At 39.0% G+C, this 25,002-nt stretch overlaps 1 long non-coding RNA gene across 2 annotated transcripts; it reads right to left on the bottom strand.

Moving 5' to 3' along the window:
* Nucleotides 1–1,192: 1,192 nt before the first annotated feature.
* LOC127092584 (uncharacterized) lies at nt 1,193–3,264 on the bottom strand. Of its 2 annotated transcripts, none has more exons than XR_007792220.1 (4): nt 2,641–3,264; nt 2,199–2,487; nt 1,742–1,961; nt 1,193–1,640 (listed from the first exon to the last, which is right to left on the bottom strand). It is a non-coding gene; the product is annotated as an uncharacterized LOC127092584 (long non-coding RNA). The 2 variants fall into 2 exon arrangements; XR_007792219.1 differs by having other exon boundaries at nt 2,299–2,487; nt 2,641–3,237.
* Between the last annotated feature and the right edge of the window lie 21,738 nt (nt 3,265–25,002).

Raw genomic sequence — 25,002 nt, 5'->3', positions numbered from 1 at the left:
TTTTGTTGTTTGATCTTACCTTCATCCTTTTGGTGATGATGATCATTGAGATTATATGTTTAGTATCATCCTTTTGATGGTAACAAGTTTCGTTGTTTGATCTTACAGTCATCCTTTTTGACATCAACGATTGTTAAAATCATTGAGAATTAATCATCATCCTTTTGGTGATGTTCATCGTCCTTTTGATGATGGAAAATCTTTGTCAGTTTTTATCTAACCATCATCCTTTTGGTGATGGCGATCGTCGAAGTTTCGTTTAACTATCATCCTTTTGGTGACAACGATCTTTGAAATCATCATGAATTACTATCATCCTTTTGGTGGTAGTGATTTTATTAATTCTACTGTCATCCTTTTTGACGCCAACGATCGTTAAAATCATTGAGAGTTAATCATCATCATTTTGGTGATGTTCATCGTCCTTTTGATGATGGAAAATCATTTCCAGTTTTTGTCTAACCATCATCCTTTCGATGATGACAATCGTCGAAGTTTGGTTTAACTATCATCCTTTTGGTGACGACGATCTTTGAAATCATCTTGAATTATTATCATCCTTTTGGTGATAGCAATTTTATTAATTCTATTATCATCCTTTTGATGCCACAAACCTTTGCAGTTTCGTTCTCACTATTATCCTTATTTCAATAGCAACCTTTGCAAGATTTTAAGTACTCAAGGGTTGACATTGATTTGATATCCTACTCCTATATCTTCCACCATGAATATAACCATTTCATTCAGGTAGTGTCTATTTCATCTGTATATATTCAATCATTGGTCTAAACTTGCAACTATGATCATTGCACTAACCAATCTCAATGAAATTTCATGTGCATAATTACCTCATGACCATCTTAGTCGGTCACAAACCCTCATAAACATGCATTTGGCCATTTATGGTTTTCATTACTTTAAAGGTCATTTACCTACAACTCTAAGCCATTTGGTTGAAGGCCAAGTTGCACCAATCCACAACTACATTTGATTTTGGGGAGAGGTTTTTATTTTTGGATACATTTGGTATTGGTCATTTAATCGAGTCATCATTTATCACATGTGTTGTGACTTAAAAAAAAAACAACATAAACAATAAACAAGAAATAAGTACATTTATTTTACTTGATAAAAAAGGACCCCAATGTTTTTGCTTAAGTTTGACATTTTAGAGTTTAAAGGCTTATAATAATAAATTCAAGAAGAAAGCAATATATTTTTCAAAAGTTGTTCTCCAATAAATACATTTAACAATACATTAAAAGTTACATAGAATTACAAAGAGAAACTCAACACAGGAATCATAATTTATGTTAAAACACATTTAGAATGTTCCATCCATGGTGAACATCGACCCGTTCCGATTCTTCAGAACTCCATTAGACGTGTCATCAAACTCCCTTTCAAAATTTCAAATGGAGCAACCTTTGGTCAAACACTTTCCGCTTAAAATCCACCTTTTTCCGTCAGGAACTATCAAGAAAGGGAGAAGTTAGTACCAAGGATCTCCAATTAAGCAAGCCCTACAAACATCTTGCCTTGATGCTTCCTTTTTGGCCCTTTGTTATTGAGTAGAACAATCCAAACCCACAGTTGATGCCCATTAAACTAAGAAATTCACTCACTTTCTTGAGGAGGCCCTGCAGAGAGTTAAACGCGAGTTAATGATGAAATTGGTTTCTGCTACAGAAATATAGAAACTCATTAGGATTCAAAAAGTTACTGCAGTTACGCAGCTCACCTCTAGCCAGTCAAGGTACCAGTGTCGTCCGGCCCAAAGAAGGTCAATAGTTACCTCAGTATCATCCACGTAATGACGCAGAGGGGTTCTAATTACAACCTATCAAATTGTAGAGATCATTTAGAATATCATGATCCAAATTCCCTCTGCAGAACGTGATCGGTCAAGAATAACTTTAACAATCTTTAAACTTAGAAGATGATGATGCCAAAACTGCAACCTGCAAAAAGAAACAATTGGTTTAAAGCCATCTTGTCGTCATAACCACACAGGAAATTGCCAAAATGAATTGTAGATCAGTTTAAACATAGGAAAAGCAAGCAAAATAAATATAAGAGTGTCTTTGAACAGCTAACAGATATTACAATCCAAATCCAACTGTTTAAAAAAACTCTAATATCAGTTGGCAACAAGAAGACTACCAAGTAGTGTTGTGAATAAAGGATCAGAGGCATACATTAGTTAATTTCACAGCGGTAAGCAATCAATCCACATTTTTACAACAGTTAAAATCATTAGGATAATACCAGATCCGTGGGACCACATAAAATACTCACTCACTACAGACGAAAACAGGGCTGCTCTTAACAAAATTGGGAATGAATATTTGGTCCACACAAGATCTTATATGAGATCCCTCTCTAACGAATTATTTCGGCCAGCACATAATACATGCATAACATCAACGCCGGATTGTTCCCTCTATAAATAAAGGAGTCCAAATCATTGAAGGAGAGGCCGTTATTCTGCAGAAATCAATTCAAATTACTCATTAAAGCTAAGTAAAAGGAGCTAAACAACGAAACCCCAAACGTGCCCTTACAGTACCCACGAGACAAGAAGAAGAAACAGGAATGAAGACAAAGAGAGAGCCAATCAAGGTGAAAGAGAGAGCATACCTTACACGCTGCAGATCCGGTTAGATTATACGGGTGGTATTTATGAAAATTCATAATTCTTTGAGCATGTGAGGTTCGATTCCGAGTTTGAGAGTGTCTGAAACGAAAATCTAAGGTTTATGTTTGAAATGAGAAAAGTTTGTTTTCATCGCCGTGAATTCTGATCTATTTCAATTGTGTTCATTTGGAGCATCTAACGTTAGAATCACGTTTGTGATTCGAATTTGGGGTAGGATTGATGTTTGAGGTTTCAGAGGTCGTGTTGGGTTGGCAAATCTCTGGAAAATCGCTCAAGAACATTCAAGTGTTCTTGAGGGGTATTTAAGATGCTTTTCAGGTGTGGGTAGGTGTTTTGATCTTGTTTTGGGAAGAAGGTCTATGTTTACATGGTGTGTAAGAGAGAAGGTAAAGATGTGGGAATGAGATGTTTAAGAAGAAAAGTTTAACAGAGAGAGATGGAAAGTGAAAAGGCGTTTCGCAGGTGAGGAAAAGAGGAGGCGTACTCTGTGGCTTTCCTGCTGTTTGAATTCATTTTAAGGACTTTTTTTGTTGTTCAATTAATTGCATTTTAAAAAAAAAACACTAAATGACGCATGGGAATATGTGGAATTCGGTCCCTTGTTGACCATTCCTTTTCATTGCATTGCCTTATCGAGAAGATGCACTTAATGTGTGATAGGTGCATTGACACCTGTTTAGTCTTTTCTAATAACCTTATGAATCCCCATTCAATGCTGTTGCTATTAGTGATTGTCGTGTGTATTCTACTGAAGGGGAGAGGTTGAGGCCAGCCGCCTCCCTCCCTTTTCATCAGTTACTTCCTAATTAGGTTTTTTAATAATTGGATTAGATTTAGGCTTTCAGCCCAATCTGGTGGGCGGGTTAGCGCCCCTAGGCCTCATAGGCCCTTGTGGCTTGCTACTCCTGTATAAACCCCTTTTGTCAACTTCATACCCGTTTTTTTTTTTTTTTTTTTAGATTTTAAAGCTTATTTAATTTTGTTTTAAAATGATAATATTAATATAAGTAAAATAAAGATAAATTATTTTTTAACTAAATATTCTATCCTCATTTTAGATTAGTTCGATATATAATTATATTCTTTAGAATACTACAATTGAAATATTAGTTAACTGTTAATATTAATAATTGGACGAGTCTTTATGTCTTGTTGTAAAAAATAGTCATTTTGGTCCAACACCAAGTTTATCGGTTAAAATCCAATTAATTCTAACAAATTCGAATCCAACTTTCTTTTAATATACTCCTCAAAAACCTTTTAATCCAAAACTGTGGATGAAAAGGAGTGTAGTAAGCGTCCGCTTCACTATCGCTCGCGTATTCGAATAATTGACGTTTGCCACATTGCTCGAGTTCTCGTCGTCCAATTAAAACCCTAAAAACATCCAAATTCGAACCACTTTCCCAAATTAAATTTTCTAAAGACTTTATTTTTATAATTAAGCTTTGGATCAAAAGGAGTATAGTAAGCGCACGCTTCACTATCTCTCGGGTATTCGAATAATTGTCGTTCACCATATTGCTCGAATTCTCGTCATCTAATTAAAACATTAATCGCACAGTACTCAAATCATTTCTTCCAAATTAATATAATTTCTAAAACATTTTTATAAACTTCGGATGAAAAAGAGAATGGGAGGCGTTTGCTTCACTATCTCTCGAATATTTGAAACGACTGGCGCTCCCCATATTGCTCCAATTTTCGTCGTCCAATTAAAAAACTCTAAAGTAAATTTGGATAAAGGAATAGGTGGCGCACGCCTCATTATTCTGTGAATAAGCAAGTGGGAGGTGTTTGCCTCACTATCGTGCATATTCGATTTCCGCAAACAATTTTTAATAATAATTTGAATGAAAAAGGAAATAGGAGTCGTTCGCCTTATTATTCCTTAAAATATTTAATGATTGGTGTGCACCATATTGCTCAATCTTTTTTCGTTCTTCTTCAAAATACCAAATACATTAAACTAAATTTCTCGCCCCCGTGCGGTCAACGACTTAATTCTTTTCAGAAAGAACATTGATTAATCCTTTCTAGTGCATACACAAACTAGCGCTTAAGTCCCCACCACGAGCATGCAAGCCAACGTCTAACCTCTAGGATGGATCTAAGCACTTGTTCATTAAAACACATCCAACTTATCAGACCTCTTTCATCGCTCCCGTGCGATCGAAACTCTTTTCAAAAAGAACACTATTTAAATCCTTTCTAACGCGCATAACAAACTAGTGCTTAAGCCTCCACCGAGAGTAAACAAGCCAACGTTTAGCCTTTAGAACGTGATCTAAATAATCGTTCATTAAAAGACATCAACCAACCGTAGTTCCCCGAACTATGAATGCTCTGATTTCCTTATTGCACTATAAGGATACATAGGCACGAGATTGCGATATCTTGGCGAGCACACTAATAAAAAAAATTCCCTTTTCCCCTTCTGAGGTTTCCATCCATCTCTATTTTTAATCTTTTATTCACTCGAAGAAAACAAACAACATTAACTAACATTCAATCCGCAAATTAAACTAAAAGGTTCTCGTTGAGTACAACGGATGTGAGGGGTGCTAATACCTTCCCCTTGCGTAATCGACTCCCGAACCCAAATATGGTTGTGACGACCATTATTCTGTTTTTCAAAGGTTTTATCGATATCTTCCTATTCCTTCATTAGAATAAATAAAGTTCGGTGCGACTCTGTTCGAAATATTTTTTCCGCGACCATCGCGAGAGATCGTATTTTTCGAGATGTGACAATTGTTTGTGCATTTTAGTTTTGTTTGTGGTCTTAGGACCTTAAAATACTTAATAACAAGAAAAAACCCTAAAAAATGTTTGGTGGACTGTTGATCTTGATCTGAACTCTTGGACTAAGAACTAGGCAACATTTCCTGTGCAAAAAGGACTTGGCCAATGCCAACATTTTGAAACCAAGTTATTGTAAATTGAGCCTTCATCTGATGCAAACCTTGGATCTTGTTTGAATTCATCTGCAATCTTACCTTTGTACTAATTGTTATTTTGATCTTGTGTTTGATGCTTTGTTCTGAGTTGATCAAGGAATATTTCATCTGATACATTGGAAGACAATGAAAAATTCTAGCTATTGGAGTTGCTTGCTCGGATGTGGCTATATTTATTTGGTGTCTTGATCTTCATGATGTCTGGATATTGCTAATTGTTCCTTGACTATTGCTTGATTCAAAGTCCAAAGGGAAAGTAAGTTTTCTATAGGACATTCTTGTCTGTTAGATTGCATCCCATCTGTCAGATATTTTCAACTCTTAACTTTTAATTTATGCTTGTGATAGTCTCTTCATCTTCTCCCACTTCTTAAATTTTAAGATCTCTCCCCCTTTTCAAAAACTTTATTTGCTTGTGTTTTCAAACTTAGACCTTATTTTAAGTAGAAACTTTGCCCTTATGCCAATGGATTTTAAAACTTTTTCTCAAATAAAATTTGTAAATAAACTTAATCATATTGACTTAATATTTCAAAAAGACAAAAAGGAATAAACAACTTTATTCAAACTTTTGTGCCTTTTGTGCCTTTCTTATTAACCTTTTGTTAAAAGCAACTCACCAACTTTGAAATTGTTACCACGAACTACGAGGTTTTGATCCCTCATTTTTATGTTGGTACGTAGGCACAAGTCCGAAGGTCTTGTCAAACACAAAAATATAGTCAATGAATTCTTTTCTCAACCTCATACTCTATTTTTCTCAAACATCATTTATGCCAAAAATACATACACACATAAAAAAGGGCTCCCTATGAGTACCTAGGACACTTTGGGTGCTAACACCTTCCATCTGTGTAACTAACCCCCTTACTTGTAATCTTTGGAATTTTATTAGTTTTGATTTGAAAAATTCTTATCTTTGGGTTTTGTTCATACTTTCCCCTTTTCCTTTGGAAATAATAAAAGCGCGGTGGCGACTCTGATTTTATTGACGTCAAATTTATCCATGGGTTGATGGTCATGAATTTATCGCTACAGAAATTAAGTGGCGACTCTGCTGGGGAGTAGTCCTCAGTAGGTTTAGCCTACTTTTGTATGTGTATATATTTGTATATTTGATATTTGTATATTTGTTTGTATGATATAATCTGTCAGTTGTGCTTGGTGATCTCTGAGTGGTGAGATAAGTTCTAACCCGAACTTGAGTGTAATTAAGATAGGAGGATGGTATAGTCATGTTCAACTTGTGTGGAGTAGTTCTTAACAAGTTGGCTTGAGACCCATCTACTCAATGGAGACCCTATTGGAGTTACTGATGTCACACAAGTTATTTGTGGATAGGAATTACTTTCTCTGATTTGGGGTCTGAGAAGCTGAGGACCGTAGAATATTTAACCCAACTTGGCCTATTTAGGACGTAGTGCGGAGACTGTTCAGGTGTAGACCTGATAACAGTTGTTACGCGATACTACACTCAGACGAGTTTCTCTTGAGAATATTATGGGTTGATGAGTCAGTCATCCTAACCTATAATATTTGGTAGATGGGATCAAGACTCTGGGAACTTCTTAGAACATGATCTACAAGTTTTTATCCTTAGTACACTCCTTTGGGATGGTTCTTAACCTGACCTCATGCTCGTGACTCACAACAAACCTTTTGATTCTTGGTTGATTTGATCAGGTCTCATCAATATCAATGGAACTTGGGTGTTGATAAGGTGAAAACCATAATCCACCAAAATGGATGATTGATCTTGATGATGACTTAATCCATCCCTTGACCTTTATTTATGCTTACCTTGTGCATGATCCCTTGTTTGTGATTGTTGCATTCATGCATACATGCACATCATAACATTCATCACAGAAAAATAAATTTTAAGGGAACTGAGGTCTTATTTGCAAATATTTTCAGACCAGGGATTATGGACGAAGAAACACTAAGAAGTACGGTTTCATATGTCGTGATTTGAAAGAGCTAAGGAAGTTGTCATCCTTTGTATTAGACTCCTTGGACTTCAAGCAACGCCATGGGAAGCTCTTGCCTTTATTATCTACTGATGTGGTTGAAGGACTTCTGAGTGTTTTGGTTCAGTTTTATGACCCTCTCTATCAGTGCTTCACTTTTCCTGATTATCAGCTTATGCCTATGTTGGAGGAGTATGCCCATCTCTTGGGTATGCCCGTATCTGACAAAGTACCTTTTAGTGGATTGGAGGAGATTCCCAGATCTCATATCATATTTGAAGCTCTTCATCTGAAGAAATCTGAGATTGATGCTTATTTGGTGAAGAAAGGAGGTATTCTTGGGTTGACTTCTGATTTCCTCATTGGTAAAGCTATTGTCTTTGCTCAAGCCGGTAGTATGGATGCTTTTGAAGCCATCTTTGTATTACTCATCTATGGTTTAGCCTTGTTCCCTAACATTGAAGGTTTTGTTGATGTTAACGCCATTAGAATCTTGATTGGGAATCCTGTTCCTACTCTGTTGGGTGACATGTATTTCTATTTGCATTTGAGGAACTCTAAAGGTGGTGGGACTATTGTTTGTTGTGTTCCTCTTCTGTATAAGTGGTTTATTTCGCACTTGTTTCAGACATCTGCTTTCTTGGAGAACAAGCAATGTCTACGATGGTCTCAGAGACTTATGTCTCTTACTAATGATGATATTGTTTGGTATGATTTTGCATTGAGTAGTGTGGATATTATTGATAGTTGTGGTGAATTCTCTAATGTGCCTCTCATTGGTACACAAGGAGGAATCAACTACAACCCTGCTTTGGCTCGTCGTCAACTTGGGTTCCCCTTAATAGATAAGCCTAATAACACTCAGTTAGAAGGTCTTTTCTATCGAGAGGTTAAAGATCCCCAACATTTGAAGCAGAGGATGGTGCATTCTTGGCATAATGTACATAGGAAAGGAAGATCTGAGCTTGGTCCGTGCAACTGCATAGCTTTGGAAGCTTACAGTATTTGGGTGAAAAAAAGAGCTTTGGAGCTGAAGATGTCGCATGCTTGTGAAAGACCTATGTCTTTGGTTGTGGATGAGCTATCAACTCTCCCTAACCAAGATGTAGAGGAGTTGGAAGATGCACTCACCAAGATGAAGCAAGAAAGAGATATGTGGGAAGAGAAGTTCCATGCTTTGAGCCGAAAGCATGAAGAGTTGTAGCTTGAGTCAAAAGACAAAGATGCGCTTATTGAGATTCTTGAAGACCGATCAGTGAAGAGACAGAGAGAGCCAGATAGCCTATCCTCCTCTAGCATGCCTCAGCCTTCCGGTGCTTGGAAGAAGATTGTTGATCAACTTGTCCTTGAGAAGGCTCAGATGAAGATATCCTTTGAGTCTGAGATTCGACGCATCCGAAAAAAGCACGCGCCCATAGCTAGATCATCTGATACCGTTGCTAAGGGATCCTTAGGATGATAGTTTCCTTTTCTCTTGTATTTGTACTTTGGTTTCTGAAATTGTACTCAATGTGATCCTTCCAAATTTTATGAATAAAAAGAGATTTTATGATCAATCAAATCGTTATTGTTATTAGTTGGATATTAATTTGCAAATAGAACTTCATATGTTCCTTGAAATTAAAAACAATCAAAAACATTGTATTTCATGCATCATTTGCAGAACAGGTTTTCTTCCGCCGGATGTCTTATCAGTTTTTCTTCTGTGCTTCAGCCAAGCTGACTCACCGCTATAACACCCGCGCTAATCAACCAAGGATCATGGAGCATCTAGAGCAAGAAAACAGAGAGTTGAAGGATGAGATTGCCAGGTTAACAGCGATGATGGAATCTGTCATTGCTGCACATAACTAGTCATCACCAACTCCCGCAACTCCTCCTGAGAGGACTATTATTTCTGAGGTTGCTACCTCAACTGTTCCCATTGCTGCCAGTCAATTCGGTCCTTCTATGCCTGCTGGATTCCCTTGAGGGATGTCATCCAACTTTATGCTAGAAGGGTATACACCCACCTTTGTTTCTCTACCGGCATCTAGCCCAGTCATGTCAGTGTCACCTCCTGTTGTTCATACTTTGCCTCGTGTTGAGGACACTATCTACCATTCTGAGCCATCTAAGGGTCTATATGTGTATGAGAAAATGGACGAGATGAAAGATCAGTTCCTCAAGTTGCGTAAAGAGTTGAAGACTTTAAGATGAAAATATTTGTTTGGGAAAAGTGATGTTGAGCTCTTCCTAGTCCCCAATGTTAAGATCTCGATGAAGTTCAAGGTCCTCGACTTTGAAAAGTATAAAGGGAATACTTGTTCATTGAGTTATCTTGTGATGTACGCCAGAAAAATGTCTACTCAAATTGATAATGATCAGTTGCTGATTCACTATTTCCAAGACAGTTTGACTGGAGCTGCTTTGAGGTGGTATATGGGTTTAGACAGTGCAAGCGTCCGTACTTTCAACGACTTAGGCGAGGCCTTTGTCAAACAGTACAAGTACAACATAGACATGGCGCCTGATAGAGACCAGTTGAGGTGTATGTCTCAGAAGGATAAGGAGACATTCAAAGAGTATGCCCAGAGATGGAGGGAGTTGGCTGCCCAGATTAGTCCACCTCTTGAGGAGAAAGAAATCACGAAGATCTTCTTGAAAACGCTGAGTTCATTTTACTATGAACGTATGATCGCAAGGGCCCCTAATGACTTCACCGAAATGGTAAATATGGGGATGAGGCTAGAAGAAGGAGTCCATGAAGGACGTCTGTCTAAAGAAGAAGCATCGTCTAGCAATAAATATGGTGGGAGTTTCTCCAAGAGGAAGGAGGGAGAAACTAATTCAGTGTCTGTGGGGAGGCAGAGGAGGCCTCATGTCAGAAAGAGTTCTCAACCCCATCAACATCAACATCAAGTTTCATCAGTAATTCCTGTATTTTCCAATAATTCCAACAATCAATTAGTTCTGATTCAGCAGCAACAACAACAACCGCAACAAAGAACCAACTACAACAACAACAATAATAACCAACAAAGCTTTGAGAGGAAGAAGGTCTCCTTTATTCCTATGTCGTATGCAGAATTATACCCGTCCTTGGTTCTCAAGAACCTCATTCAACCAAGAAACCCTCCACAAATTCCTGAGCCACTTCCATGGTGGTTCAAACCTGACCTACATTGTGCTTTTAACCAAGGAGCCCCTAGCCATGACATAGAGAACTGTTATCCGTTGAAATATGAAGTGCAAAAGCTTATAAAGAGTGGAATGATGTCCTTTGAGGACAGAGCGCCTAATGTGAAAGCCAATCCTTTGTCTGCTCATGGTAACGCTTCTGTCTATATGGTAGATGGTTGTTCTAGTGAGTACAAGGTGTATGATGTTCGCCATATCAGACAATCTTTGGTTGCAATTCATAAAGACATTTGTTTGGTCAGTGAATGTGAGCATAACCATGATGGTTGTGTGATTTGCAGTGTGAACCCTCGTGGATGTGTTATTGTCAAGAGGGATATCCAAAAGTTGATGGATGAAGGACTTATTCAGGTTTGCCAGTCCCGTCATTTGGAAGATAATGTGAATGTAATCGTACCAGTATTCAAGACCCCTGAGCGGGTGGTTATCCAGTTTGATAGCAGCAACAACAACAATGTCAACAGATCAGTATCGTCGTTGGTTATATGGTTAGCGGACCCTGTTGCTTATGCATCTGATAAAGCTGTGCCATATCAATACAACGCCATAATGATATAAAATGGTCAAGAGGTTCCTCTACCAGTTGCAGACTCCGTAGTGAACATTACTGATATTGCGAAGGTGACCCGTATCGGTCGTGTGTTTGGTCCAGTTTTTCCGAAAGAAATAGAAGATGTTGCAACAAGTAAGAAGGCATAGATTCTAATGGTGAATCCGGTTAGTACTTCAATGTGTCAGTCTGGTGAATCCAGCAAATGGAAGGCTAACGATGATGATGAAGTTTTGAAGCTGATCAAAAGAAGTGAGTTCAATGTTGTGGAGCAGCTACTCCAAACTCCGTCAAAGATCTCCGTGTTGTCACTGGTGATGAACTCTGAAGCACGTAGGGAGGCATTATAGAAAGTGCTAGAGCAGGCTTACGTTGAACATGATGTGACTGTGGATCAGTTTGACCACATTGTTACCAATATTACTTCTTGCAATAACCTGAGCTTTTGTGATGAAGAACTTCCTAAGGAAGGCCGAAATCACAATTTGGTGTTGCATATTTCAATGAATTGTAAGGAGGACGCTATGTCCAATGTGTTGGTTGACACTGCTTCATCTTTGAATGTGCTTCCGAAATCAACTTTGTCAAGACTTTCTTATCAAGGCACCCCAATGAGATAAAGTGACGTGATTGTCAAAGCATTCGACGGTTCTCGAAAAACTGTCATTGGTGAAGTGGACCTTACAGTAAAGATAGATCCGAGTGATTTCCATATTACTTTCCAGGTAATGGATATCCACCTGGCCTACAATTGTTTGTTAGGAAGGCCATGGATTCATGAAGTAGGAGATGTGACGTCTACTCTACACCAGAAGCTGATATTTTTTAAAGAACAGAAAGTTTATCGTTGTTGGTGGAGAGAAGGAACTATTGGTAAGCCATCTGTCGTCTTTTACATATGTTGAAGCTGAGGAGGAGGTTGGAACTCCGTTCCAAGCCTTATCTATTGCTGATGAGTTGAAGAAAACTGGGGCACCCATGTCTTATTTAAAAGATGCACAAAAAGCTATTGAGGTTGGCAGCATTGATCAATGGGGTCGTATGATAGAGATTGTTGAGAACAAGAATAGGGCTGAATTGGGATTTCAACCAGGGTCGTTCAACATCAGAGCGGAAGTTACGCAACCAAGTTTCCGCAGTGGAGGGTTCGTTCATGGGAATGATCAACACTTAGCTCCTATGATTAAAGACAGTGATGATGAAGACGAAGCTTGCGCCAACTTTGTGACGCATGGCCAGACTTGCAACAATTGGGTTGTTGTTGATGTTCCTACTGTTATTTATCGCTCTAAGTAATTTGTTTTCATTTTTTAAGAAAAATCCTTCTCCTATGCCTAAGGGAGAAGTGAACATTGTTGGGTACTTTTATTATTATCATCAATAAAATACAATTTTATTCATCCGCATCTATGATATTTTATTTTACTTTTTGCTTTTCTGAAAATGGTAATCACAAAAAAGATAAATAAATAATAATCTTCCATCTGCATAATATTTGGTCGCACCCCACTTCTCTAAAATCAAAATATCAAATAATTATACAGGTTGGTTCTCAAACCCATTTAATTCAATGATCCTACTCCCTCTCCAAACTTTGATTTCTCTGTGTTTGAAGTTGAGGAAGAGATTGATGACGAAGAAGTATCTGATGAATTATCTCGTTTACTTGAGCACGTGGAAAAAGTCATTCAGCCGTTCGAAGAGCATATTGAACTAGTCAACTTGGGTTCTGAGGATGAAGTGAAGGAAGTCAAGATTGGGTCTCAACTGTGTCCAGAAGCTAAGAAGGGGTTGATTGATCTTCTTGGAGAATATTGTGATGTGTTTGCTTGGTCTTATCAAGACATGCTTGGGTTGGATTATGAGATTGTGGAGCATAATATTCCGTTGAAGCCAGAATGCCCGCCGGTCAAGCAGAAGTTGAGAATGACTCATCCTTATATGGCAGTTAAGATTAAAGATGAAGTGCAAAAGCAGATTGATGATGGTTTTCTCGTAACCTCCGAGTATCCGCAGTGGGTGGCCAATATTGTGCCTATTCCCAAGAAAGATGGAAAAGTCTGCATGTGTGTTGATTATAGAGATTTGAACAAAGCTAGTCCGAAAGATGATTTTCATCTGCCACACATTGACATGTTGATAGACAATACAGCTAAATTCAAAGTCTTTTTGTTTATGGATAGAGTTTTCGGTTATAATCAAATCAAGATGGAACCTGACGATATGGAGAAGACCACATTCATTACACTCTGGGGAACATTCTATTATAGAGTGATGCCTTTCGGTTTAAAGAATGTTGGTGCGACATACTAGAGAGCTATGACCACTCTTTTTCATGATATGATGCATAAAGAGATTGAAGTTTATGTTGATGATATGATTGCCAAATCAAGTGATGAAGAAGAACATGTTGATCATTTGTTGAAGTTATTCCAGCGTTTGAGAAAATACAAACTCCGCTTGAATCCCAATAAGTGTACTTTTGGTGATCATTCTGGTAAGTTGTTGGGCTTTATTGTCAGCAAGAAGGGTATTGAAGTTGATCCTGCCAAGGTCAAAGCAATACGAGAGATGCCTGCTGTCGCATTACGCGAAAAACCGGCGGGAAAACGAAATAACAGAGCCGCCACTGTGCGTTATTTATCCCAAAGGAGGGAAAGGAAACGCTCGAAGTAAACCTGGAAAAGACATGGTCTCGCGACCAGAGAAAGATGGGATCGGGAGTCGGTTATGCGAAGGGAAGGTGTAACACCCCGATTAAAATAAGAGAATTATTTAATTGAGTTAATATTATTTTATTAATTTAATTAAATAAAGTTGAATTATTGGATTATTTTTATTATTACTATAGATGTTATTTATTTTGATAATAATTAAATAAATAAAATAAAGGGAATATGAAGAGTGGAAGGGTAAAAGTGGAAATTGGATAAAAGAGGCCAAAGTGAGGACTCAGGTTGTTTTCACGTGTTTTGCCTCAGAGTCAGAGAAAGGGGGAGAAACGGAAGAGAAAGAGAAGGAAGAGGAAAATGCCAAAGTTTTGCTCAGAGCTTCCTTCAATCCAAAGAGGTAAGGGGTCTGAACCTTATTAAACAATAATATGCTGAAAATGGTGAAATATTGGATGAACGAAATTGGGATTTTAATCGAAGGAATTCGTAGAAATTATATGCAATGATGTTAGGATTCGTGAAATCGAATAGGGGACTATTTGTATTAGATGATATGAGTGATTTTGTGTGAAATTTGGACTGTGGAAGGATGAATTTGGATAGATCCCGTAGCAGAAAAAGCCATTGCAGATCTGGAAATCTGGTTTCTGGTCATACGCGTATGGCACTAGGCAATACGCGTATGAGATAGCTGGTACGCGTATGGCACTAGGCAATACGCGTATGGATGAGGAAGATGATGTTTTGAACGTGTTTTGGTCTCGGTTGGTACGCGTATGGGAATGTGATACGCGTAGCATACGCGTATGGACATGGGCAATACGCGTATGGATTTGGTCAGGCGTGGGTAATACGCGTATGAGCATAGGCAATACGCGTATGGGCAGACTGTGGTCTTTCCTGGGCTGTTGGTGTGCAGTTTTGGTTGTTTAGGCTGAGCGAGGTAACTTAGCTGATGCATGTAAACGAGGGATCATTTCCCGTTGCTTTGAGTGGTATAAATATTAGTAGAGTGTGATAATACTGTGTTTGATTATGTGGCATGATGTGATATGCTTTTGTAATAGAATGTGTTAATGATAATGATAACATGACTATATGATGATGTTGTTGCTATGTTGATTATGATGCATGCTTGGTGTGCATGCATTCATGAAAGGCCGATGCCTAGTGATGAACGGACTGAGTTCCAATGATGTTGTTGACTCCGGGCTTGTTGAGAGGCTTGGTTCCTTGCGGGGAACTCGGATTCTATGGTGGTGAATCTGGGAGTGGTGATCCTGTAGTTGGTCACAAAATGGGTATACCGAGTCGTGTTGAGTCATGCATGGGTGTGTGCATTGCATTTGATATGTTGTTTTGATGATGTTCATGACTATGTTGATTATGATGATTATGATGAGCTGTGTTAGCATATGTGAAATATAATTATGTTTATATTTCTGTCGTTATATTATTATTTAATAATGTAATTCTCACCCCTTCTGCATGTGTTTATGTTCATCTATGATGAGCAATGTGCAGATAAAGAGGAGTAGCTATTGTTGAGGTTTGAAGAATAAGTGTAGAGTTATTCTACAGAGTCGAGTCAAATGCTCTGGTCATGTGACACCAGGGTTATGGGATTCGATAGATAATTGATTATTATTTACGTTGTTTATGATGACTAACATGTTGAGATGTTTTGTTGAGATAATGTTGAATCATTATTATAAATTGTTATATGATGAATGATAATATTAATGTTGTTGTCCGCTGCGAAGTTTTAATAAAATAAATAATATGTTTTATGTTGTGATGCGATAATTGTTATGTTGTAAGAAATGTAAACTCTTCTACATGTTGTACTCTGATAATCTATTTAAATATGTCGTTTGGGTAGAAGGGTGTTACATTAGTGGTATCAGAGCATGGTCAGTCCAGTCGGGTCATAATGTGATGTTTTCCCTGTTGGTCGATTAGTGTAAATGACACTGTCGATATTTAACGGTTGTAGTTGTGTCGTGCAGAGTATGGCTGGAGAAAATGACCGTGCGATTGCTAAGGCTTTGGCTGCTATGGCGCAGGCTATGCAGGCGCAGCAGAATCCGCCGGTCGACGAGTTTAGGAATTTGGGAAGGTTTCTGAAGAATAACCCTCCTACATTCAAGGGGCGCTATGATCCAGATGGTGCTCAGATTTGGCTGAAGGAAATTGAGAAGATTTTCCGGGTGATGACGTGTACTGAAGCACAGAAGGTGCAGTTTGGTACGCATATGTTATCTGAAGAGGCTGAAAACTGGTGGGATAACACTCGCCAGAGAATTGAAGTACCAGGTGCTGAGATGACTTGGGAAATGTTCAAGACGGCCTTTCTGGAGAAATATTTTCCTGCTGATGTGCGATGTAAGAAGGAGATGGAATTTCTGGGACTGAAGCAGGGTAACATGTCTGTTGCTGATTACGCTTCGAAGTTTGAGGAGCTGGTGCAGTATTGTCCTCATTATAATAATGCTGATGCTGAGGAATCCAAGTGTGTCAAGTTTGAGAACGGGTTGCGTCCCGAGATCAAACAAGGCATTGGTTACCAGGAGATTCGTAGGTTTCCTACACTGGTTAACAAGTGCAGGATATTTGATGAAGATAGTAAGGCTAGGACTGCTCACTACAAGAGTCTTAGTGAGAAGAAGAATAAGGATCGTGGTAGTCCTTATGCATCTCCGAATGGTAAAGGTAAGCAGAAAGTGGTAGATGCGAAGAAGCCAAGTGGGGGAGGATCTCCCGTAGCTGGTAAATGTTTCAAGTGTGGCGAGCCAGGCCACCGTGCTGATAGCTGTACCAAGAAAGTGCTGAGATGTTTCCGATGCGGTCAGGCTGGTCATAGAGTTACGGAATGTAAGGATGCTGGTCCGACATGTTTTAATTGTGGCGAGAAAGGCCATATCAGTTTGCAGTGCTCGAAACCGAAGAAGGCGGCTACTGCAGCTCATACTACTGGTAGGGTGTTTGCTCTGAGTGGGACTGAAACTCCTAAAGAAGATAATCTGATTAAAGGTACTTGCTTGATTAATAATGTTGAATTGCTTGCTATTGTTGACACTGGTGCTACCCATTCGTTTATTTCGTATGAGTGTGCGACCAGGATTGGTGTGATTATGTCGTCCCTAGGCGGAAGTATGGTGATAGATACTCCTGCTAATGGTTCTGTGAAGACTTCTGTTGTCTGTCGAGGTTGTCGTTTGACGATCTTTGAGAGAGAGTTCGTAGTTGATTTGGTGTGCTTACCCTTGCACCAAATTGATATTATTCTGGGAATGAATTGGCTAGAATTCTATGGCGTGTTTATCAACTGCTATAGTAAGACGGTGCGGTTTTCTGAAGTTGGTGAGAATGATGAGGCAAGATTTCTATCTGCTAGGCAGGTGGGGGAATTTGTGAAAGATGAAGCTCAGATATTCGCTTTATTTGCGTCTCTGCAAGCGAATAAGAAAGTGGTGAGTGTAGATTTGCCTGTTGTCTGTGAATTTCAGGATGTGTTTCCGGAGGATGTAAGTGAATTACCTCCAGAACGTGAAGTCGAATTTGCCATTGACTTAGTACCAGGTACGAGTCCAGTGTCGATGTCTCCTTATAGAATGTCGGCAACTGAATTAGTTGAATTGAAGAAGCAACTTGAAGAATTGCTTGAGAAGAAGTTTGTGCGTCCAAGTGTTTCTCCTTGGGGTGCACCAGTATTGTTAGTGAAGAAGAAAGAAGGTACGATGAGGTTGTGTGTCGATTATCGGCAGTTGAATAAGGTGACTATCAAGAATCGGTATCCATTGCCGAGGATTGATGATTTGATGGACCAGTTGGTTGGAGCTCATGTTTTCAGTAAGATTGATTTGCGGTCGGGTTATCATCAGATCCGAGTGAAGTCAGATGATATTGCGAAGACTGCTTTCCGTACGAGGTATGGTCATTATGAATACACTGTGATGCCGTTCGGTGTATCTAATGCTCCAGGTGTGTTTATGGAATATATGAATCGTATATTTCATCCGTACCTTGATAATTTTGTTGTGGTGTTCATAGATGATATATTGATATATTCTAAGACGGAAGAAGAGCATGCAGGACATCTGAGAATTGTTTTGCAGGTGTTAAGAGAAAAGAAATTATATGCAAAGTTATCTAAATGTGAGTTCTGGTTGAAGGAAGTGAGTTTCCTTGGCCATGTGATTTCGAGCGGTGGGATTTCGGTTGATCCTGCTAAAGTTGTTGCCGTATTACAGTGGGAGACTCCGAAGTCTGCTACTGAGATATGCAGTTTTTTGGGGTTAGCTGGTTATTATCGCAGATTTATTGAGGGCTTCTCTAAGTTGGCATTGCCGTTGACGCAGTTGACTAAGAAGGGTCAAGTGTATGTGTGGGATGCAGCTTGTGAAGCGAGTTTTGTTGAGTTGAAGAGGCGGTTGACCAGTGCTCCAGTGTTGATCTTGCCTAATCCTGGTGAGTCCTTCGTTGTTTATTGTGATGCTTCTTTGATGGGTCTTGGTGGTGTTTTGATGCAGAATGGTAAAGTTGTAGCTTATGCTTCTAGACAATTGAAAGTTCATGAGAGGAATTATCCTACGCATGATCTAGAACTTGCAGCTGTTGTATTTGTGTTGAAAATGTGGAGGCATTATCTGTATGGTTCCAGATTCGAAGTGTTCAGTGATCACAAGAGTCTGAAGTATCTGTTTGATCAGAAAGAGTTAAATATGAGGCAGAGAAGGTGGTTAGAATTACTGAAGGATTTTGACTTTGAATTGAGTTATCATCCCGGTAAGGCTAATGTAGTTGCGGATGCGCTGAGTAGAAAGTCTCTACATATGTCTATGATGATGGTTCGGGAGCTTGAGTTAATTGAACAGTTCCGTGATATGAGTTTGGGTTGTGAAGTTTCCGCTGATAGTGTAAAGTTGGGTATGCTGAAGTTGACTAGTGGAATTCTGGAAGATATTCGTAATGGTCAGCAAGTTGACGTCGCTCTAGTTGATCATATTACTATGGTTAACCAGGGTAATGGTGGTAATTTTGAGATTGATGAGAATGGCATCCTGCGATTTAAAGGTAGAGTTTGTGTTCCTGAGGTGTCTGAATTGAAAAAGAGTATTCTTGAAGAGGGCCATAGGAATGGATTGAGTATCCATCCAGGTGCAACTAAAATGTATCAAGATTTGAAGAAGTTGTTTTGGTGGGCTGGTATGAAAAGAGATGTTGCTAAGTTTGTGTATGCCTGTTTGACTTGTCAGAAGTCAAAGATTGAACATCAGAGACCGGCAGGTATGATGCAACCTTTGAAGATTCCTGAATGGAAGTGGGATAGCATTTCCATGGATTTTGTGACGGGATTGCCGAGGACGGTGAAAGGTAATGATTCTATTTGGGTGATTGTGGATCGATTGACTAAGTCGGCGCATTTCTTGCCGATGAAGATTAATCACTCTTTAGAGAAGTTGGCAGAGTTGTATATTGAGGAGATAGTGAGGCTGCATGGTATTCCATCCAGTATTGTGTCTGATAGAGATCCCAGATTTACTTCTAGATTTTGGGAAAGTTTGCAGAAAGCGTTGGGAACTAAGTTGAGGTTGAGTTCAGCTTATCATCCTCAGACTGATGGTCAGACCGAAAGGACTATCCAATCCTTGGAGGATTTGTTGAGAGCTTGTGTGTTGGAGCAGAGTGGTTCTTGGGATAGTTATTTGCCGTTGGTAGAGTTTACTTATAATAATAGTTTTCATGCTAGTATCGGTATGGCTCCATATGAAGCATTGTATGGTAGGAGGTGTAGAACTCCATTGTGTTGGTATGAATCAGGTGAGAGTGTTGTACTCGGACCTGAGATTGTGCAGCAGACGACTGAAAAGGTTAAGATGATTCAGGAGAAAATGAAGATTTCTCAGAGTCGTCAGAAGAGTTATCATGATAACAGGAGAAAGGCACTTGAGTTCCAAGAGGGAGATCATGTGTTCTTGAGAGTTACTCCGACGACAGGTGTGGGTAGAGCTTTAAAGTCTAAAAAGCTTACTCCGAGGTTTGTGGGTCCGTATCAGATTTTGAAGAGGGTTGGGGAAGTGGCGTATCAGATAGCTTTACCGCCGTCGCTTTCTAATCTGCATGATGTGTTTCATGTATCTCAGTTGAGAAAATATATTGCGGATCCTTCGCATGTTGTTCAGTTGGATGATATCCAGGTGAGGGATAATTTGACCGTTGAGGTGTTGCCAATTCGGATAGATGACCGAGAAGAGAAGACCCTGAGAGGTAAGAAGATTGCTCTAGTGAAAGTTGTTTGGGGAGGTCCAGCTGGTGAGAGCTTGACTTGGGAGCGTGAAGATCAGATGAAGGAGTCGTATCCGGCTCTATTTGCTTGAGGTATGTTTTCGAGGACGAAAACTCTTTTAGTGGGGGAGAGTTGTAACACCCCGATTAAAATAAGAGAATTATTTAATTGAGTTAATATTATTTTATTAATTTAATTAAATAAAGTTGAATTATTGGATTATTTTTATTATTACTATAGATGTTATTTATTTTGATAATAATTAAATAAATAAAATAAAGGGAATATGAAGAGTGGAAGGGTAAAAGTGGAAATTGGATAAAAGAGGCCAAAGTGAGGACTCAGGTTGTTTTCACGTGTTTTGCCTCAGAGTCAGAGAAAGGGGGAGAAACGGAAGAGAAAGAGAAGGAAGAGGAAAAGGCCAAAGTTTTGCTCAGAGCTTCCTTCAATCCAAAGAGGTAAGGGGTCTGAACCTTATTAAACAATAATATGCTGAAAATGGTGAAATATTGGATGAACGAAATTGGGATTTTAATCGAAGGAATTCGTAGAAATTATATGCAATGATGTTAGGATTCGTGAAATCGAATAGGGGACTATTTGTATTAGATGATATGAGTGATTTTGTGTGAAATTTGGACTGTGGAAGGATGAATTTGGATAGATCCCGTAGCAGAAAAAGCCATTGCAGATCTGGAAATCTGGTTTTTGGTCATACGCGTATGGCACTAGGCAATACGCGTATGAGATAGCTGGTACGCGTATGGCACTAGGCAATACGCGTATGGATGAGGAAGATGATGTTTTGAACGTGTTTTGGTCTCGGTTGGTACGCGTATGGGAATGTGATACGCGTAGCATACGCGTATGGACATGGGCAATACGCGTATGGATTTGGTCAGGCGTGGGTAATACGCGTATGAGCATAGGCAATACGCGTATGGGCAGACTGTGGTCTTTCCTGGGCTGTTGGTGTGCAGTTTTGGTTGTTTAGGCTGAGCGAGGTAACTTAGCTGATGCATGTAAACGAGGGATCATTTCCCGTTGCTTTGAGTGGTATAAATATTAGTAGAGTGTGATAATACTGTGTTTGATTATGTGGCATGATGTGATATGCTTTTGTAATAGAATGTGTTAATGATGATGATAACATGACTATATGATGATGTTGTTGCTATGTTGATTATGATGCATGCTTGGTGTGCATGCATTCATGAAAGGCCGATGCCTAGTGATGAACGGACTGAGTTCCAATGATGTTGTTGACTCCGGGCTTGTTGAGAGGCTTGGTTCCTTGCGGGGAACTCGGATTCTATGGTGGTGAATCTGGGAGTGGTGATCCTGTAGTTGGTCACAAAATGGGTATACCGAGTCGTGTTGAGTCATGCATGGGTGTGTGCATTGCATTTGATATGTTGTTTTGATGATGTTCATGACTATGTTGATTATGATGATTATGATGAGCTGTGTTAGCATATGTGAAATATAATTATGTTTATATTTCTGTCGTTATATTATTATTTAATAATGTAATTCTCACCCCTTCTGCATGTGTTTATGTTCATCTATGATGAGCAATGTGCAGATAAAGAGGAGTAGCTATTGTTGAGGTTTGAAGAATAAGTGTAGAGTTATTCTACAGAGTCGAGTCAAATGCTCTGGTCATGTGACACCGGGGTTATGGGATTCGATAGATAATTGATTATTATTTACGTTGTTTATGATGACTAACATGTTGAGATGTTTTGTTGAGATAATGTTGAATCATTATTATAAATTGTTATATGATGAATGATAATATTAATGTTGTTGTCCGCTGCGAAGTTTTAATAAAATAAATAATATGTTTTATGTTGTGATGCGATAATTGTTATGTTGTAAGAAATGTAAACTCTTCTACATGTTGTACTCTGATAATCTATTTAAATATGTCGTTTGGGTAGAAGGGTGTTACAGAAGGTATTAGCACCCCTACGCATCCGTCGTACTCGACGGGATCCACGCACAAAAGGAAGGATAAGGTTGCTAAACACTGCTCAAACAAACTGCACACACTGGCTGAAAGGAAACACAGAATGACAAAAGAAACTAACTCGGCAGGATATCGCATCCTGGGCCTACGTAGTCTGTCAGGCACAGACATTAGAGTCGACGTAGTTCAGGACGGGGGAAACGTGCTCGCTAGGATGTCGCATCCTATGCATACGTATCTTCTCTGACTGGAGAAGAATCAGAGCACTCGTAGCTCGGCTAACGCACGCCAAACAAAACCCAAACACAAACAGGAAACCGACTGCCAATCGCTGGACTTACGTCAGACTCCACACAAACAGGCAACATGGAAACCGAATGCCAATCGCTGGACTTACATCAGACTCCGAACCAACAAACACACATAGGAAACCAACTGCCAATCGCTGGACTTACATCAGACTCCAACAAGCAAACAAGACACAGGAAACCGACTGCCAATTGCTGGACTTACGTCAGACTCCAAACACACACAAAGGGTTGAAAAAGAAAAAAGGGCGCCCGGAGAGATCAGCTCATCTCCTGCCTACGTACCTCATCTGGTATGAGGATCAGGGCGACGTAGTTCCCCTACGCAGGGAAATAACTTCTAACCTAACCAGAGACTGGGAAATGACATACTAGAAGGGAGACTAACTCGAGCCTAATAGTTATCATGTAAATTCACCATGGTCCTAGGTTAAGGTTTCTATCTAACTTGCACAGGGAGCAAGCCATCCTAAACAGCACAGGCAAAAACACAAGCACAATAAACAATCACACACACTATATGCAATCAGTTGGGCTCATACAAGGCTAGGCTGTGAAACACAAGCCAACTGGAATCGGGTGTAGTTAGCTCTTAACCCTAACATTGAGAGTTAGGGTGAAGCAGATGAAATGGGAAGTGAGGGTAAGACCTCACAACTCTTATCCCTGGCCTGGGAGAGCTTGACTCAAATAGAAGGTGTGGGAGTTCAGAAAGTAGGAACTCTTCTATCCACATATGACTGACACAACAAAGATCTTGGGTTACTATCCACAATGCATCAACACATGGTGTGAGCAAAGTGGATGACACACTGAATAGCAGGAGATGGATTACACATCTCTTTTATCTGCCAATTGCCTCATAAGAGGACTTTTCCTTCTTGGCACAAAGATAAACAAACACAAGCATTGCCTCTTAAGGAGGACTTCAGACAGGTGCCTGCCCAAGTAACAGGACAGGTCTTCCAGACTACATGAAGTCAGAGAGTTATACCTCCAATGGTTAAGCAACCAAGCAAAGCAAAAGCAAGCTCAAAAGAACTTAAGCAACTTATGTACCTGAAAACAATCTAACTCAATCAGTATACAAGTCAAACAATCAAACAGACAGTCAATCACAATCAGACAGACAAGCAAGCAATGCAACAGCGTGCAAGGCATAAGCCAATGAGCATAACACAAACAACTTGGAATCAACCTACAAAACAACTCAAAGTTAGTCAACATCAACCAATTAATCAACTCAAATGAGTGAGCAACTCCAATCATAGCAATGTGCTTCTTAACCTGAAATCAAAGCTCAACTGTGAGTCACAAACCACTAGGCCAAGGCCTAGGGTCAAAGATGGAGAAATAATCCAAAACAGAACATGAAATTCAACATGAATCAACCTCAATCAATTAAGAACACCATCCAAAATGTCCCATATCAATATCATTCACCAAATTCATTTCATGAACCAAATATGGCAAGGTATGCAAATTGTGATCACATTGTGACAACAGAATGAACAAATGCACATTAATTCAAAAATGATTCAATTAATCTTGGAAAAAATCATGGGTAAACAGAACATACAACATGATCATCACACAAAAAATTAGGAGCATTAGACATCAATAGGCATGGTAATCAAATCACATAAGTCAAGGCAAACATAACAAGCACATGTGTGACACCAATTGTCACACCAACTTAGCATAGGCCTAAAACAGAAATGGTAATTGGTAAAAACCCCAAACCAAATCCAAAACAACCTTCAACATGTCTAGAAATAATGTGAAAAGTTTCACATCCATTGGATAAAGAACAAGCATTTCACAAACAATTGAAATTCAAGACAATTCAAAAGCTCAAACATGACCATCTAGAATGAAAAATCTCAATCAAGTCAGAAATCAATCCAAAAATTCCAACGAAAATCATGAGCATTCACAACATCCATAACATGTATCATACAAAAAATCAAGGCATTTGGAATTCATTTGGCATGGCAAACAAATTAATCAAGTTGAACACCACAAGGTGTGACACCAATTGTCACACCTACCTTAACATGATCATAAAACAGAAACCACAAATGGTAAAAATACCAAATCAACACCAAAATGTCAAGCCAAGAGTCTAGTTATAGCATGCAAAATCTCATGAGCATTGGATTAAATCTCAACATTTCACAAAAGATATGGCAAGGCAATGTACAAAATGGACATGTATACACAGACCCTAGGCAAAATAATTTTCCAGCCAAGCACAATTTATGGAAAAATGATGATAAAATACTAGAAACAATATGGAGTGCAATGCAAAAATCCTCATATTTTTTGAATCATTATTTAATTATTTATGAATTTTGGAAGTGAGAAAAAATAAAAAAAAATGTAAGTGAAGCATGTATGAATGTAATGGAGGGAAATCAAATAATATACATGGCATTTGAA

Source organism: Lathyrus oleraceus, chromosome 6, assembly GCF_024323335.1.
Source record: "Lathyrus oleraceus cultivar Zhongwan6 chromosome 6, CAAS_Psat_ZW6_1.0, whole genome shotgun sequence".
Lineage (NCBI taxonomy): Eukaryota > Viridiplantae > Streptophyta > Magnoliopsida > Fabales > Fabaceae > Lathyrus > Lathyrus oleraceus.
This window is presented reverse-complemented; position numbering and strand designations above follow the sequence as displayed.